Genomic DNA, 18,698 nt, shown 5'->3' on the forward strand with positions numbered 1-18,698 from the left:
AAGTGGTTTTTCAACACACACAAGTGCGAAAAGTGGTTTTTCAACACTATCACAAGTGCAAAAAGTGTTTTTTCCACACTAATACAAATGCAAAAGTGGTTTCCTGCACCAACACAAGTGCGAAAAGTGGTTTTTCAACACTAACACAAGTGCGAAAAGTGGTTTTTCAACACTAACACAAGTGCGAAAAGTGGTTTTTCAACACTATCACAAGTGCAAAAAGTGTTATTTCCACACTAATACAAGTGCAAAAGTGGTTTCTTGCACCAACACAAGTGCGAAAAGTGTTTTTCAACACTAACACAAGTGCGAAAAGTGGTTTTTCAACACTAACACAAGTGCAAAAAGTGTTTTTTCCACACTATTACAAGTGCAAAACTGGTTTCCTGCACCAACACAAGAGCGAAAAGTGGTTTTTCAACACTAACACAAGCGCGAAAAGTGGTTTTTCAACACTAACACAAGTGCGAAAAGTGGTTTTTCCACACTAATACAAGTGTAAAAGTGGTTTCCTGCACCAACACAAGTGCGAAAAGTGGTTTTTCAACACTAACACAAGTGCGAAAAGTGGTTTTTCAACACTATCACAAGTGCAAAAAGTGTTTTTTGCACACTAATACAAGTGCAAAAGTGGTTTCCTGCACCAACACAAGTGCGAAAAGTGGTTTTTCAACACTAACACCAGTGCGAAAAGTGGTTTTTCAACACTAACACAAGTGCGTAAAGTGGTTTTCCACACTAACACAAGTGCGAAAAGTGGTTTTTCAACACCAACACAAGTGCGAAAAGTGGTTTTTAACACTAACACAAGTGCGAAAAGTGGTTTTTCAACACTAACACAAGTGCGAAAAGTGGTTTTTCAACACTAACACAAGTGCGAAAAGTGGTTTTTCCACACTAATACAAGTGCAAAAGTGGTTTCCTGCACCAACACAAGTGCGAAAAGTGGTTTTTCAACACTAACACAAGTGCGAAAAGTGGTTTTTCAACACTAACACAAGTGCGAAAAGTGGTTTTTCAACACTAACACAAGTGCGAAAAGTGGTTTTTCCACACTAATACAAGTGCAAAAGTGGTTTCCTGCACCAAGACAAGTGCGAAAAGTGGTTTTTCAACACTAACACAAGTGCGAAAAGTGGTTTTTCAACACTATCACAAGTGCAAAAAGTGTTTTTTCCACACTTATACAAGTGCAAAAGTGGTTTCCTGCACCAACACAAGTGCGAAAAGTGGTTTTTCAACACTAACACAAGTGCGAAACGTGGTTTTTCAACACTAACACAAGTGCGAAACGTGGTTTTTCAACACTATCACAAGTGCAAAAAGTGTTTTTTCCACACTAGTACAAGTGCAAAAAGTGTTTTTTCCACACTTATACAAGTGCAAAAGTGGTTTCCTGCACCAACACAAGTGCGAAAAGTGGTTTTTCAACACTAACACAAGTGCGAAAAGTGGTTTTTCAACACTATCACAAGTGCAAAAAGTGTTTTTTCCACACTAGTACAAGTGCAAAAGTGGTTTCCTGCACCAACACAAGTGCAAAAAGTGGTTTTTCAACACTAACACAAGTGCGAAAAGTGGTTTTTCTACACTAACACAAGTGCGAAAAGTGGTTTTTCAACACTATCACAAGTGCAAAAAGTGTTTTTTCCACACTAATACAAATGCAAAAGTGGTTTCCTGCACCAACACAAGTGCGAAAAGTGGTTTTTCAACACTAACACAAGTGCCAAAAGTGGTTTTTCAACACTAACACAAGTGCGAAAAGTGGTTTTTCAACACTATCACAAGTGCAAAAAATGTTATTTCCACACTAATACAAGTGCAAAAGTGGTTTCCTGCACCAACACAAGTGCGAAAAGTGGTTTTTCAACACTAACACAAGTGCGAAAAGTGGTTTTTCAACACTAACACAAGGGCAAAAAGTGTTTTTTCCACACTAATACAAGTGCAAAAGTGGTTTCCTGCACCAACACAAGAGCGAAAAGTGGTTTTTCAACACTAACACAAGCGCGAAAAGTGGTTTTTCAACACTAACACAAGTGCAAAAAGTGTTTTTTCCACACTAATACAAGTGCAAAAGTTGTTTCCTGCACCAACACAAGTGCGAAAAGTGGTTTTTCAAAACTAACACAAGTGCGAAAAGTGGTTTTTCCACACTAATACAAGTGCAAAAGTGGTTTTCCTGCACCAACACACGTGCGAAAAGTGGTTTTTCAACACTAACACAAGTGTGAAAAGTGGTTTTTCAACACTAACACAAGTGCGAAAAGTGTTTTTTCCACACTAATACAAGTGCAATAGTGGTTTCCTGCACCAACACAAGTGCGAAAAGTGGTTTTTAACACTAACACAAGTGCGAAAAGTGGTTTTTCAACACTAACACAAGTGCGAAAAGTGGTTTTTCAACACTAACACAAGTGCGAAAAGTGGTTTTTCCACACTAATACAAGTGCAAAAGTGGTTTCCTGCACCAAGACAAGTGCGAAAAGTGGTTTTTCAACACTAACACAAGTGCGAAAAGTGGTTTTTCAACACTAACACAAGTGCGAAAAGTGGTTTTGCCACACTAATACAAGGGCAAAAGTGGTTTCCTGCACCAACACAAGTGCGAAAAGTGGTTTTTCAACACTAACACAAGTGCGAAAAGTGGTTTTTCAACACTATCACAAGTGCAAAAAGTGTTTTTTCCACACTTATACAAGTGCAAAAGTGGTTTCCTGCACCAACACAAGTGCGAAAAGTGGTTTTTCAACACTAACACAAGTGCGAAACGTGGTTTTTCAACACTAACACAAGTGCGAAACGTGGTTTTTCAACACTATCACAAGTGCAAAAAGTGTTTTTTCCACACTAGTACAAGTGCAAAAAGTGTTTTTTCCACACTAATACAAATGCAAAAGTGGTTTCCTGCACCAACACAAGTGCGAAAAGTGGTTTTTCAACACCAACACAAGTGCGAAAAGTGGTTTTTCAACACTAACACAAGTGCGAAAAGTGGTTTTTCAACACTATCACAAGTGCAAAAGTGGTTTCCTGCACCAACACAAGTGCGAAAAGTGGTTTTTCAACACTAACACAAGTGCGAAAAGTGGGTTTTCAACACTAACACAAGTGCGAAAAGTGGTTTTTCCACACTAATACAAGTGCAAAAGTGGTTTCCTGCACCAACACAAGTGCGAAAAGTGGTTTGTCAACACTAACACAAGTGCGAAAAGTGGATTTTCAACACTATCACAGTTGCAAAAAGTGTTTTTTCCACACTAATACAAGTGCAAAAGTGGTTTCCTGCACCAACACAAGTGCGAAAAGTGGTTTTTCAACACTAACACAAGTGCGAAAAGTGGTTTTTCAACACTAACACAAGTGCGAAAAGTGTTTTTTCCACACTAATACAAGTGCAAAAGTGGTTTTTCAACACTAACACAAGTGCAAAAAGTGTTTTTTCAACACTAACACAATTGCGAAAAGTGGTTTTTCCACACTAATACAAGTGCAAAAGTGGTTTCCTGCACCAACACAAGTGCGAAAAGTTGTTTTTCAACACTAACACAAGTGCGAAAAGTGGTTTTTCCACACTAATACAAGTGCAAAAGTGGTTTCCTGCACCAACACAAGTGCGAAAAGTGGTTTTTCAACATTAACACAAGTGCAAAAAGTGTTTTTTCAACACTAACACAATTGCGAAAAGTGGTTTTTCCACACTAATACAAGTGCAAAAGTGGTTTCCTGCACCAACACAAGTGCGAAAAGTTGTTTTTCAACACTAACACAAGTGCGAAAAGTGGTTTTTCCACACTAATACAAGTGCAAAAGTGGTTTCCTGCACCAACACAAGTGCGAAAAGTGGTTTTTCAACATTAACACAAGTGCGAAAAGTGGTTTTTCAACACTAACACAAGTGCGAAAAGTGGTTTTTCAACACTAACACAAGTGCGAAAAGTGGTTTTCCACACTAATACAAGTGCAAAAGTGGTTTCCTGCACCAAGGCAAGTGCGAAAAGTGGTTTTTCAACACTAACACAAGTGCGAAAAGTGGTTTTTCAACACTAACACAAGTGCGAAAAGTGTTTTTTCAACACTAACACAAGTGCGAAAGTGGTTTCCTGCACCAAGACAAGTGCGAAAAGTGGTTTTTCAACACTAACACAAGTGCGAAAAGTGGTTTTTCAACACTAACACAAGTGCGAAAAGTGGTTTTGCCACACTAATACAAGGGCAAAAGTGGTTTCCTGCACCAACACAAGTGCGAAAAGTGGTTTTTCAACACTAACACAAGTGCGAGAAGTGGTTTTTCAACACTATCACAAGTGCAAAAAGTGTTTTTTCCACACTTATACAAGTGCAAAAGTGGTTTCCTGCACCAACACAAGTGCGAAAAGTGGTTTTTCAACACTAACACAAGTGCGAAATGTGGTTTTTCAACACTAACACAAGTGCGAAACGTGGTTTTTCAACACTATCACAAGTGCAAAAAGTGTTTTTTCCACACTAGTACAAGTGCAAAAAGTGTTTTTTCCACACTAATACAAATGCAAAAGTGGTTTCCTGCACCAACACAAGTGCGAAAAGTGGTTTTTCAACACCAACACAAGTGCGAAAAGTGGTTTTTCAACACTAACACAAGTGCGAAAAGTGGTTTTTCAACACTATCACAAGTGCAAAAGTGGTTTCCTGCACCAACACAAGTGCGAAAAGTGGTTTTTCAACACTAACACAAGTGCGAAAAGTGGGTTTTCAACACTAACACAAGTGCGAAAAGTGGTTTTTCCACACTAATACAAGTGCAAAAGTGGTTTCCTGCACCAACACAAGTGCGAAAAGTGGTTTGTCAACACTAACACAAGTGCGAAAAGTGGATTTTCAACACTATCACAGTTGCAAAAAGTGTTTTTTCCACACTAATACAAGTGCAAAAGTGGTTTCCTGCACCAACACAAGTGCGAAAAGTGGTTTTTCAACACTAACACAAGTGCGAAAAGTGGTTTTTCAACACTAACACAAGTGCGAAAAGTGTTTTTTCCACACTAATACAAGTGCAAAAGTGGTTTTTCAACACTAACACAAGTGCAAAAAGTGTTTTTTCAACACTAACACAATTGCGAAAAGTGGTTTTTCCACACTAATACAAGTGCAAAAGTGGTTTCCTGCACCAACACAAGTGCGAAAAGTTGTTTTTCAACACTAACACAAGTGCGAAAAGTGGTTTTTCCACACTAATACAAGTGCAAAAGTGGTTTCCTGCACCAACACAAGTGCGAAAAGTGGTTTTTCAACATTAACACAAGTGCAAAAAGTGTTTTTTCAACACTAACACAATTGCGAAAAGTGGTTTTTCCACACTAATACAAGTGCAAAAGTGGTTTCCTGCACCAACACAAGTGCGAAAAGTTGTTTTTCAACACTAACACAAGTGCGAAAAGTGGTTTTTCCACACTAATACAAGTGCAAAAGTGGTTTCCTGCACCAACACAAGTGCGAAAAGTGGTTTTTCAACATTAACACAAGTGCGAAAAGTGGTTTTTCAACACTAACACAAGTGCGAAAAGTGGTTTTTCAACACTAACACAAGTGCGAAAAGTGGTTTTCCACACTAATACAAGTGCAAAAGTGGTTTCCTGCACCAAGGCAAGTGCGAAAAGTGGTTTTTCAACACTAACACAAGTGCGAAAAGTGGTTTTTCAACACTAACACAAGTGCGAAAAGTGTTTTTTCAACACTAACACAAGTGCGAAAAGTGGTTTTGCCACACTAATACAAGTGCAAAAGTGGTTTCCTGCACCAACACAAGTGCGAAAAGTGGTTTTTCAACACTAACACAAGTGCGAGAAGTGGTTTTTCAACACTAACACAAGTGCGAAAAGTGGTTTTTCCACAATAATACAAGTGCAAAAGTGGTTTCCTGCACCAACACAAGTGCGAAAAGTGGTTTTTCAACACTAACACAAGTGCGAAAAGTGGTTTTTCAACACTAACACAAGTGCGAAAAGTGGTTTTTCAACACTAACACAAGTGCGAAAAGTGGTTTTTCCACACTAATACAAGTGCAAAAGTGGTTTCCTGCACCAAGACAAGTGCGAAAAGTGGTTTTTCAACACTAACACAAGTGCGAAAAGTGGTTTTTCAACACTAACACAAGTGCGAAAAGTGGTTTTTCAACACTAACACAAGTGCGAAAAGTGGTTTTGCCACACTAATACAAGGGCAAAAGTGGTTTCCTGCACCAACACAAGTGCGAAAAGTGGTTTTTCAACACTAACACAAGTGCGAGAAGTGGTTTTTCAACACTATCACAAGTGCAAAAAGTGTTTTTTCCACACTTATACAAGTGCAAAAGTGGTTTCCTGCACCAACACAAGTGCGAAAAGTGGTTTTTCAACACTAACACAAGTGCGAAACGTGGTTTTTCAACACTAACACAAGTGCGAAACGTGGTTTTTCAACACTATCACAAGTGCAAAAAGTGTTTTTTCCACACTAGTACAAGTGCAAAAAGTGTTTTTTCCACACTAATACAAATGCAAAAGTGGTTTCCTGCACCAACACAAGTGCGAAAAGTGGTTTTTCAACACCAACACAAGTGCGAAAAGTGGTTTTTCAACACTAACACAAGTGCGAAAAGTGGTTTTTCAACACTATCACAAGTGCAAAAAGTGTTATTTCCACACTAATACAAGTGCAAAAGTGGTTTCCTGCACCAACACAAGTGCGAAAAGTGGTTTTTCAACACTAACACACGTGCGAAAAGTGGTTTTTCAACACTAACACAAGTGCGAAAAGTGGTTTTTCAACACTATCACAAGTGCAAAAAGTGTTTTTTCCACACTAATACAAATGCAAAAGTGGTTTCCTGCACCAACACAAGTGCGAAAAGTGGTTTTTCAACACTAACACAAGTGCGAAAAGTGGTTTTTCAACACTAACACAAGTGCGAAAAGTGGTTTTTCAACACTATCACAAGTGCAAAAAGTGTTATTTCCACACTAATACAAGTGCAAAAGTGGTTTCTTGCACCAACACAAGTGCGAAAAGTGGTTTTTCAACACTAACACAAGTGCGAAAAGTGGTTTTTCAACACTAACACAAGTGCAAAAAGTGTTTTTTCCACACTAATACAAATGCAAAAGTGGTTTCCTGCACCAACACAAGTGCGAAAAGTGGTTTTTCAACACTAACACAAGTGCGAAAAGTGGTTTTTCAACACTAACACAAGTGCGAAAAGTGGTTTTTCAACACTATCACAAGTGCAAAAAGTGTTATTTCCACACTAATACAAGTGCAAAAGTGGTTTCTTGCACCAACACAAGTGCAAAAAGTGGTTTTTCAACACTAACACAAGTGCGAAAAGTGGTTTTTCAACACTATCACAAGTGCAAAAAGTGTTTTTTCCACACTAATACAAATGCAAAAGTGGTTTCCTGCACCAACACAAGTGCGAAAAGTGGTTTTTCAACACTAACACAAGTGCGAAAAGTGGTTTTTCAACACTAACACAAGTGCGAAAAGTGGTTTTTCAACACTAACACAAGTGCGAAAAGTGGTTTTTCAACACTAACACAAGTGCGAAAAGTGGTTTTTCCACACTAATACAAGTGCAAAAGTGGTTTCCTGCACCAAGACAAGTGCGAAAAGTGGTTTTTCAACACTAACACAAGTGCGAAAAGTGGTTTTTCAACACTAACACAAGTGCGAAAAGTGGTTTTTCAACACTAACACAAGTGCGAAAAGTGGTTTTGCCACACTAATACAAGGGCAAAAGTGGTTTCCTGCACCAACACAAGTGCGAAAAGTGGTTTTTCAACACTAACACAAGTGCGAGAAGTGGTTTTTCAACACTATCACAAGTGCAAAAAGTGTTTTTTCCACACTTATACAAGTGCAAAAGTGGTTTCCTGCACCAACACAAGTGCGAAAAGTGGTTTTTCAACACTAACACAAGTGCGAAACGTGGTTTTTCAACACTAACACAAGTGCGAAACGTGGTTTTTCAACACTATCACAAGTGCAAAAAGTGTTTTTTCCACACTAGTACAAGTGCAAAAAGTGTTTTTTCCACACTAATACAAATGCAAAAGTGGTTTCCTGCACCAACACAAGTGCGAAAAGTGGTTTTTCAACACCAACACAAGTGCGAAAAGTGGTTTTTCAACACTAACACAAGTGCGAAAAGTGGTTTTTCAACACTATCACAAGTGCAAAAAGTGTTATTTCCACACTAATACAAGTGCAAAAGTGGTTTCCTGCACCAACACAAGTGCGAAAAGTGGTTTTTCAACACTAACACACGTGCGAAAAGTGGTTTTTCAACACTAACACAAGTGCGAAAAGTGGTTTTTCAACACTATCACAAGTGCAAAAAGTGTTTTTTCCACACTAATACAAATGCAAAAGTGGTTTCCTGCACCAACACAAGTGCGAAAAGTGGTTTTTCAACACTAACACAAGTGCGAAAAGTGGTTTTTCAACACTAACACAAGTGCGAAAAGTGGTTTTTCAACACTATCACAAGTGCAAAAAGTGTTATTTCCACACTAATACAAGTGCAAAAGTGGTTTCTTGCACCAACACAAGTGCGAAAAGTGGTTTTTCAACACTAACACAAGTGCGAAAAGTGGTTTTTCAACACTAACACAAGTGCAAAAAGTGTTTTTTCCACACTAATACAAATGCAAAAGTGGTTTCCTGCACCAACACAAGTGCGAAAAGTGGTTTTTCAACACTAACACAAGTGCGAAAAGTGGTTTTTCAACACTAACACAAGTGCGAAAAGTGGTTTTTCAACACTATCACAAGTGCAAAAAGTGTTATTTCCACACTAATACAAGTGCAAAAGTGGTTTCTTGCACCAACACAAGTGCAAAAAGTGGTTTTTCAACACTAACACAAGTGCGAAAAGTGGTTTTTCAACACTATCACAAGTGCAAAAAGTGTTTTTTCCACACTAATACAAATGCAAAAGTGGTTTCCTGCACCAACACAAGTGCGAAAAGTGGTTTTTCAACACTAACACAAGTGCGAAAAGTGGTTTTTCAACACTAACACAAGTGCGAAAAGTGGTTTTTCAACACTATCACAAGTGCAAAAAGTGTTATTTCCACACTAATACAAGTGCAAAAGTGGTTTCTTGCACCAACACAAGTGCGAAAAGTGTTTTTCAACACTAACACAAGTGCGAAAAGTGGTTTTTCAACACTAACACAAGTGCAAAAAGTGTTTTTTCCACACTAATACAAGTGCAAAACTGGTTTCCTGCACCAACACAAGAGCGAAAAGTGGTTTTTCAACACTAACACAAGCGCGAAAAGTGGTTTTTCAACACTAACACAAGTGCGAAAAGTGGTTTTTCCACACTAATACAAGTGTAAAAGTGGTTTCCTGCACCAACACAAGTGCGAAAAGTGGTTTTTCAACACTAACACAAGTGCGAAAAGTGGTTTTTCAACACTATCACAAGTGCAAAAAGTGTTTTTTGCACACTAATACAAGTGCAAAAGTGGTTTCCTGCACCAACACAAGTGCGAAAAGTGGTTTTTCAACACTAACACCAGTGCGAAAAGTGGTTTTTCAACACTAACACAAGTGCGTAAAGTGGTTTTCCACACTAACACAAGTGCGAAAAGTGGTTTTTCAACACCAACACAAGTGCGAAAAGTGGTTTTTAACACTAACACAAGTGCGAAAAGTGGTTTTTCAACACTAACACAAGTGCGAAAAGTGGTTTTTCAACACTAACACAAGTGCGAAAAGTGGTTTTTCCACACTAATACAAGTGCAAAAGTGGTTTCCTGCACCAACACAAGTGCGAAAAGTGGTTTTTCAACACTAACACAAGTGCGAAAAGTGGTTTTTCAACACTAACACAAGTGCGAAAAGTGGTTTTTCAACACTAACACAAGTGCGAAAAGTGGTTTTTCCACACTAATACAAGTGCAAAAGTGGTTTCCTGCACCAAGACAAGTGCGAAAAGTGGTTTTTCAACACTAACACAAGTGCGAAAAGTGGTTTTTCAACACTAACACAAGTGCGAAAAGTGGTTTTTCAACACTAACACAAGTGCGAAAAGTGGTTTTGCCACACTAATACAAGGGCAAAAGTGGTTTCCTGCACCAACACAAGTGCGAAAAGTGGTTTTTCAACACTAACACAAGTGCGAGAAGTGGTTTTTCAACACTATCACAAGTGCAAAAAGTGTTTTTTCCACACTTATACAAGTGCAAAAGTGGTTTCCTGCACCAACACAAGTGCGAAAAGTGGTTTTTCAACACTAACACAAGTGCGAAACGTGGTTTTTCAACACTAACACAAGTGCGAAACGTGGTTTTTCAACACTATCACAAGTGCAAAAAGTGTTTTTTCCACAATAGTACAAGTGCAAAAAGTGTTTTTTCCACACTAATACAAATGCAAAAGTGGTTTCCTGCACCAACACAAGTGCGAAAAGTGGTTTTTCAACACCAACACAAGTGCGAAAAGTGGTTTTTCAACACTAACACAAGTGCGAAAAGTGGTTTTTCAACACTATCACAAGTGCAAAAAGTGTTATTTCCACACTAATACAAGTGCAAAAGTGGTTTCTTGCACCAACACAAGTGCAAAAAGTGGTTTTTCAACACTAACACAAGTGCGAAAAGTGGTTTTTCAACACTATCACAAGTGCAAAAAGTGTTTTTTCCACACTAATACAAATGCAAAAGTGGTTTCCTGCACCAACACAAGTGCGAAAAGTGGTTTTTCAACACTAACACAAGTGCGAAAAGTGGTTTTTCAACACTAACACAAGTGCGAAAAGTGGTTTTTCAACACTATCACAAGTGCAAAAAGTGTTATTTCCACACTAATACAAGTGCAAAAGTGGTTTCTTGCACCAACACAAGTGCGAAAAGTGTTTTTCAACACTAACACAAGTGCGAAAAGTGGTTTTTCAACACTAACACAAGTGCAAAAAGTGTTTTTTCCACACTAATACAAGTGCAAAACTGGTTTCCTGCACCAACACAAGAGCGAAAAGTGGTTTTTCAACACTAACACAAGCGCGAAAAGTGGTTTTTCAACACTAACACAAGTGCGAAAAGTGGTTTTTCCACACTAATACAAGTGTAAAAGTGGTTTCCTGCACCAACACAAGTGCGAAAAGTGGTTTTTCAACACTAACACAAGTGCGAAAAGTGGTTTTTCAACACTATCACAAGTGCAAAAAGTGTTTTTTGCACACTAATACAAGTGCAAAAGTGGTTTCCTGCACCAACACAAGTGCGAAAAGTGGTTTTTCAACACTAACACCAGTGCGAAAAGTGGTTTTTCAACACTAACACAAGTGCGTAAAGTGGTTTTCCACACTAACACAAGTGCGAAAAGTGGTTTTTCAACACCAACACAAGTGCGAAAAGTGGTTTTTAACACTAACACAAGTGCGAAAAGTGGTTTTTCAACACTAACACAAGTGCGAAAAGTGGTTTTTCAACACTAACACAAGTGCGAAAAGTGGTTTTTCCACACTAATACAAGTGCAAAAGTGGTTTCCTGCACCAACACAAGTGCGAAAAGTGGTTTTTCAACACTAACACAAGTGCGAAAAGTGGTTTTTCAACACTAACACAAGTGCGAAAAGTGGTTTTTCAACACTAACACAAGTGCGAAAAGTGGTTTTTCCACACTAATACAAGTGCAAAAGTGGTTTCCTGCACCAAGACAAGTGCGAAAAGTGGTTTTTCAACACTAACACAAGTGCGAAAAGTGGTTTTTCAACACTAACACAAGTGCGAAAAGTGGTTTTTCAACACTAACACAAGTGCGAAAAGTGGTTTTGCCACACTAATACAAGGGCAAAAGTGGTTTCCTGCACCAACACAAGTGCGAAAAGTGGTTTTTCAACACTAACACAAGTGCGAGCAGTGGTTTTTCAACACTATCACAAGTGCAAAAAGTGTTTTTTCCACACTTATACAAGTGCAAAAGTGGTTTCCTGCACCAACACAAGTGCGAAAAGTGGTTTTTCAACACTAACACAAGTGCGAAACGTGGTTTTTCAACACTAACACAAGTGCGAAACGTGGTTTTTCAACACTATCACAAGTGCAAAAAGTGTTTTTTCCACAATAGTACAAGTGCAAAAAGTGTTTTTTCCACACTAATACAAATGCAAAAGTGGTTTCCTGCACCAACACAAGTGCGAAAAGTGGTTTTTCAACACCAACACAAGTGCGAAAAGTGGTTTTTCAACACTAACACAAGTGCGAAAAGTGGTTTTTCAACACTATCACAAGTGCAAAAAGTGTTATTTCCACACTAATACAAGTGCAAAAGTGGTTTCCTGCACCAACACAAGTGCGAAAAGTGGTTTTTCAACACTAACACAAGTGCGAAAAGTGGTTTTTCAACACTAACACAAGTGCGAAAAGTGGTTTTTCAACACTATCACAAGTGCAAAAAGTGTTTTTTCCACACTAATACAAATGCAAAAGTGGTTTCCTGCACCAACACAAGTGCGAAAAGTGGTTTTTCAACACTAACACAAGTGCGAAAAGTGGTTTTTCAACACTAACACAAGTGCGAAAAGTGGTTTTTCAACACTATCACAAGTGCAAAAAGTGTTATTTCCACACTAATACAAGTGCAAAAGTGGTTTCTTGCACCAACACAAGTGCGAAAAGTGGTTTTTCAACACTAACACAAGTGCGAAAAGTGGTTTTTCAACACTAACACAAGTGCAAAAAGTGTTTTTTCCACACTAATACAAATGCAAAAGTGGTTTCCTGCACCAACACAAGTGCGAAAAGTGGTTTTTCAACACTAACACAAGTGCGAAAAGTGGTTTTTCAACACTAACACAAGTGCGAAAAGTGGTTTTTCAACACTATCACAAGTGCAAAAAGTGTTATTTCCACACTAATACAAGTGCAAAAGTGGTTTCTTGCACCAACACAAGTGCGAAAAGTGGTTTTTCAACACTAACACAAGTGCGAAAAGTGGTTTTTCAACACTATCACAAGTGCAAAAAGTGTTTTTTCCACACTAATACAAATGCAAAAGTGGTTTCCTGCACCAACACAAGTGCGAAAAGTGGTTTTTCAACACTAACACAAGTGCGAAAAGTGGTTTTTCAACACTAACACAAGTGCGAAAAGTGGTTTTTCAACACTATCACAAGTGCAAAAAGTGTTATTTCCACACTAATACAAGTGCAAAAGTGGTTTCTTGCACCAACACAAGTGCGAAAAGTGTTTTTCAACACTAACACAAGTGCGAAAAGTGGTTTTTCAACACTAACACAAGTGCAAAAAGTGTTTTTTCCACACTAATACAAGTGCAAAACTGGTTTCCTGCACCAACACAAGAGCGAAAAGTGGTTTTTCAACACTAACACAAGCGCGAAAAGTGGTTTTTCAACACTAACACAAGTGCGAAAAGTGGTTTTTCCACACTAATACAAGTGTAAAAGTGGTTTCCTGCACCAACACAAGTGCGAAAAGTGGTTTTTCAACACTAATACAAGTGCAAAAGTGGTTTCCTGCACCAACACAAGTGCGAAAAGTGGTTTTTCAACACTAACACCAGTGCGAAAAGTGGTTTTTCAACACTAACACAAGTGCGTAAAGTGGTTTTCCACACTAACACAAGTGCGAAAAGTGGTTTTTCAACACTAACACAAGTGCGAAAAGTGGTTTTTAAACACTAACACAAGTGCGAAAAGTGGTTTTTCAACACTAACACAAGTGCGAAAAGTGGTTTTTCAACACTAACACAAGTGCGAAAAGTGTTTTTTCCACACTAATACAAGTGCAAAAGTTGTTTCCTGCACCAAGACAAGTGCGAAAAGTGGTTTTTCAACACTAACACAAGTGCGAAAAGTGGTTTTTCAACACTAACACAAGTGCAAAAAGTGGTTTTTCAACACTAACACAAGTGCGAAAAGTGGTTTTTCCACACTAATACAAGTGCAAAAGTGGTTTCCTGCACCAACACAAGTGCGAAAAGTGGTTTTTCAACACTAACACAAGTGCGAAAAGTGGTTTTTCAACACTAACACAAGTGCGAAAAGTGGTTTTTCAACACTATCACAAGTGCAAAAAGTGTTTTTTCCACACTAGTACAAGTGCAAAAGTGGTTTCCTGCACCAACACAAGTGCAAAAAGTGGTTTTTCAACACTAACACCAGTGCGAAAAGTGGTTTTTCAACACTATCACAAGTGCAAAAAGTGTTATTTCCACACTAATACAAGTGCAAAAGTGGTTTCCTGCACCAACACAAGTGCGAAAAGTGGTTTTTCAACACCAACACAAGTGCGAAAAGTGGTTTTTCAACACTAACACAAGTGCAAAAAGTGTTTTTTCAGCACTAACACAAGTGCGAAAAGTGGTTTTTCCACACTAATACAAGTGCAAAAGTGGTTTCCTGCACAAACACAAGTGCGAAAAGTGGTTTTTCAACACTAACACAAGTGCGAAAAGTTGTTTTTCAACACTAACACAAGTGCGAAAAGTGGTTTTTCAACACTATCACAAGTGCAAAAAGTGTTTTTTCCACACTAATACAAGTGCAAAAGTGGTTTCCTGCACCAACACAAGTGCGAAAAGTGGTTTTTCAACACTAACACAAGTGGGAAAAGTGGTTTTTCAACACTAACACAAGTGCGAAAAGTGGTTTTTCAACACTATCACAAGTGCAAAAAGTGTTTTTTCCACACTAATACAAATGCAAAAGTGGTTTCCTGCACCAACACAAGTGCGAAAAGTGGTTTTTCAACACTAACACAAGTGCAAAAAGTGGTTTTTCAACACTAACACGAGTGCGAAAAGTGGTTTTTCAACATTATCACAAGTGCAAAAAGTGTTATTTCCACACTAATACAAGTGCAAAAGTGGTTTCCTGCACCAACACAAGTGCGAAAAGTGGTTTTTCAACACTAACACAAGCGCGAAAAGTGGTTTTTCAACACTAACACAAGTGCGAAAAGTGGTTTTACAACACTATCACAAGTGCAAAAAGTGTTTTTTCCACACTAATACAAGTGCAAAAGTGGTTTCCTGCACCAACACAAGTGCGAAAAGTGGTTTTTCAACACTAACACAAGTGCGAAAAGTGGTTTTACAACACTATCACAAGTGCAAAAAGTGTTTTTTCCACACTAATACAAGTGCAAAAGTGGTTTCCTGCACCAACACAAGTGCGAAAAGTGGTTTTTCAACACTAACACAAGTGCTAAAAGTGGTTTTACAACACTATCACAAGTGCAAAAAGTGTTTTTTCCACACTAATACAAGTGCAAAAGTGGTTTCCTGCACCAACACAAGTGCGAAAAGTGGTTTTTCAACACTAACACAAGTGCGAAAAGTGGTTTTTCAACACTAACACAAGTGCGAAAAGTGGTTTTTCCACACTAATACAAGTGCAAAAGTGGTTTCCTGCACCAACACAAGTGCGAAAAGTGGTTTTCAACACTAACACAAGTGCGAAAAGTGGATTTTCAACACTATCACAGGTGCAAAAAGTGTTTTTTCCACACTAATACAAGTGCAAAAGTGGTTTCCTGCACCAACACAAGTGCGAAAAGTGGTTTTTCAACACTAACACAAGTGCGAAAAGTGGTTTTTCAACACTAACACAAGTGCGAAAGGTGTTTTTTCCACACTAATGCAAGTGCAAAAGTGGTTTCCTGCACCAACACAAGTGCGAAAAGTGGTTTTTCAACACTAACACAAGTGCAAAAAGTGGTTTTTCAACACTAACACAAGTGCGAAAAGTGGTTTTTCCACACTAATACAAGTGCAAAAGTGGTTTCCTGCACCAACACAAGTGCGAAAAGTGGTTTTTCAACACTAACACAAGTGCGAAAAGTGGATTTTCAACACTATCACAAGTGCAAAAAGTGTTTTTTCCACACTAATACAAGTGCAAAAGTGGTTTCCTGCACCAACACAAGTGCGAAAAGTGGTTTTTCCACACTAAGTTGAAAAACCTGAGTCTCTGATCCTGAAAAACCTGAGTCAGGCTTCTCTGATCATTCTTTGGTAAAACTGTGCTTTTCTTTTCCTCGTTTCAAACGCCGCACCCTGTATTGGTCTTTTAACACCTCACTTCTGAGTGATCCTTTCTTTAAATCATCCTTTGTGGTTTTTTGGGACAAGGTTGTGGATTTCCAACATCGTTTCCTAAATCTCTGTCAGTGGTGGGACTATGCTAAAGCACAGATCCGTGTTTTCTGTCAGCAATACAAAACCAATTGCTCTCAAAGTAAACAATTATGTATTGATGCCTTGAAACAAGAAATTCTACGATTGCAGGAAGGTGCTGAGGTCCTCAGTGATGAAAGACGGTGTCAACTCCTCTTTGAAAAACAAACTCTGCTTAAGGAATTAATTCAAGAAAATGGTATTGGTGCCTTAGTCAGGCTGAGAGTGAATGGTTTACTGTCGTCAGACACATGTTGTAAAGATTTCTTTAAGTTTGAGAAGACGACGAAGGCGAGCCAGCAAATGCTTAGTCTTCGGGCTAGTGATGGGCATATTCTTAGTGATAATACGGAGATTGTTCATTTTGTTCGGTCTTATTTTGAGAATGTGTTTTCCTTTAAGCCCAATGATGTGCCTGCAATGCAGAATATTACGACCAATTTACCGCAGATAGATGAGCATCAACGGCATGTCTTGGATGAGAACATTACTCTCGGTGAACTTAAAACTGCGCTCGATGGCCTTGCTGATCATAAGGCTCCTGGTTTTGATGGGCTACCAGCTGAATTTTATAAAAACCTTTTGGGACATGCTTGGTCCTGCTTTGCACTCAGTGTTTTTATACAGTCTGAGTGAGGGATTGTTACCCCTTAGTTGTCGGCGTGCAGTTGTTTGCCTTATCCCAAAGAAAAACGACCTGCAATTGATACAGAACTGGCGTCCAATCTCTCTTCTCTGCACAGATTACAAGATTTTTGCCAAAACGCTAGCTAACCGTAACCGTGTAAAGACTGTTCTAAGCACAGTTATACATCAGGATCAATCGTACTGTGTTATGCACAGATCTATGCACGATAACATTTTTTTGGTACGAGACCTGTGGGATGTGTGTGCATTTCAACAACAACATACCGGTCTCTTTTTATTGACCAAGAAAAGGCTTTTGACTCTGTTAATCATGAGTATTTGTTTCACATTTTAAAGCAATTTGGTTTTGGGGCATCCTTTATTTCATATGTATCCTTATTGTATAATCACATTTTTAGCTTGATCAAAATCAATGATGGTCTCTGTTCACCTTTGCGGATTGGGAGGGGAATTCGGCAAGGCCGTCCCTTATCTGGAATCTTGTACTCTCTTTGCATTCAGCCCCTTTTGATTCGTTTACGATCTTCTCTTTTGGGATTTTCAGTGACTCCATCAGAAAATCCCGTTATCATTTCGGCCTATGCTGATGATGTATGTGTTGCTGTTCGCAGCAGTAATGACATTGCTCTGCTATTTGAGTGCCTACGGGTGTACTCTCAAGCATGTACAACGCAAATTAATTGGTCGAAATGCAAAGCAGTTTGGGTCGGCGGTACGCCACCTTCTGCCCTTCCAATTCTCCCTATGAATTTGACATGGGAAAAAGAAGGTGTGAAATACCTCGGTGTTTACCTTGGAACCCCAGGCTTTGTCAAAAGGAATTGGGATGGTTTGCTCCACAAAATCAGCAACAAATTAAACAGATGGAGAGGAATTTTGTCGACCTTGTCTTTCCGAGGTCGTGCCCTGGTCATTAACAACCTGGTGGCCCCTCTCTTATGGCATAAAATGATTGCCTTGCAGCCACCTGCAACGTTGGTGTCGTCAATCCAAAAATGTTTACTTGACTTATTTTGGGATGGCAAACACTGGCTAAAGCCAGAGACTATTTGCCTCCCACTGGCAGAAGGAGGTCATGGGCTTGTGGACATTCTTTGTCGGGTGATGGCCTTCCGAGTCTCCACAGCTCGTCGTTTTATATTTCTGGAGGCCTTGCCCTGGAAATCGACTGCAAACAGTATACTAAAACAAGCCGGCATGCTTGGGTACAATTGTGAACTCTTCTTCGTGGAGCTGCAACATGTCGATGCTTCGCTGCTCCCTGACTTTTACCAAGATGTCTTGAATGTCTGGCGGTCCATTTCAATAACTCGCCAAATGGGGACATACAACAGTGAAAGGTTCCTCCGGGAACCCCTTTTCTATAATGCCCTCTTTCCTGCTATTCCTCGCTCACGTGCCTTTGTGCAACGTTTTGTGAGTTCTGGCGTGAAAACGACTCGGGACCTTCGTGACTGTAACAGGAACAGTTGGTTCTCCGCAGGACATCCTCAAGTAAAAACTGGCATCAGATCTTTGAGGAGCGTAGCTAAGGCCCTACAGGAAATCCTGTGTGTTTTTAGGCACCTGGGCCTGAGCTCAACCGCCAACATTGGTGACCACCATACACCACCACAGATCTGTGCTAGCTCTAGCCTGCCAGCTGATAGCGCCACAACATCTATCTTGCTATCCTCATCGCCACTTTCCAGCAAGGATAAAAAGAGACTATCGTTTGTGTATCTCAGTTCGGTTTCCCTCGTTAGCCTCTTTCTTTTGGGGCTCGATGGAAAGAGAAACTGCCTTCTGGGTCTCCCTCCCATCCGCAATGGTCTGCAATGTATGTTTCACCGATTGTTAAAAGGACTGGTGATATTGCTTGGAGACTCGCCCATATGGTG

This window comes from Myxine glutinosa, chromosome 4, assembly GCF_964187855.1.
Source record: "Myxine glutinosa chromosome 4, kmMyxGlut1.1, whole genome shotgun sequence".
Lineage (NCBI taxonomy): Eukaryota > Metazoa > Chordata > Myxini > Myxiniformes > Myxinidae > Myxine > Myxine glutinosa.